Genomic DNA, 989 nt, shown 5'->3' with positions numbered 1-989 from the left:
AAGCCAACCTTCAGTGGCCTACCTGGTCCAACAACTTGCGACACCAGTTGGTGAGAGAGGTCGGGGTCACAGCGTGACCACAGGACATCTGAGCTCTGCGAGATTTGAAGTCTTCACACAAAACTGAGAACAATCACACACAAGCAAAAAAGATCAGTGTCAAACATAAATGAATGCTAATGCGTTTTGTTTAACTTTAGTGTCAACGCAGGTAAAAATATTTTTAATATAATGTATATATATATATATATATATAATATGTATGTATATGTATGTCTGTTCGATGTCACTTTAAAAAGTGCCCAGGTAACAGGCCTACTTACAGTCCAAATCATCTTCTCCATCGACAAACTTAAGTGTCTTGTCGCAAGGGTCGTAACACTTCTCCTGTTTTGTTGGCACGCTTGAGGGCGTGAAAAACAAAACAAAACAAAAAAAACAGATTAAAATGAACACTTTCGGTTTCACTTCAAAGAGAAATAATTTCGCTGGAGGCAGATAGTTGCACACAGTTTCTTCTTAACATAAAGTTTGTGATCAGCGCGAAGTTTAAAACAATAGAAAAAGTCAGTGAAAACAGAGCAGCAGATGAAACACACACACACAACAGTGAGTGAACCACGCAGTGTTACCTGTGTCGCGGAGGCGGGAATGCTGGGGCTATCGTCGCTGTGTCCACGAGAAACTCCGTGTAAGGGTGATAGTCATCTAGCACGTCGATGGACGAAGCAAACCTTCGTGTCAGTAAAATATCTCGGCAACGTGATACGTGATCGCGTAAGGCCGGGTTGTACATCTGGCTTGGCTTTTACTGTCACGGCGGACTGTCTCTGTTCACAGAATAATATCCAGCGATGGACTGAGAGTCGCTTTGGTCCGCTGTGAATGTAAGCGGCGATACTCCTCCCTCTCTCTCTCTATTCGGGCGTGTGTTTCAGGGTAATGCCTCTGAAGGTGTGAAGAAACTCCAGTTTAGGCTGATTGCCTGA

This window comes from Pundamilia nyererei, unplaced genomic scaffold (assembly GCF_000239375.1).
Source record: "Pundamilia nyererei isolate P.nyererei 1_Seehausen unplaced genomic scaffold, PunNye1.0 scaffold00724, whole genome shotgun sequence".
Classification (NCBI taxonomy): Eukaryota; Metazoa; Chordata; class Actinopteri; order Cichliformes; family Cichlidae; genus Pundamilia; species Pundamilia nyererei.
The sequence above is the reverse complement of the archived record's forward strand: the minus strand, read 5'-3'. Positions refer to the sequence as shown.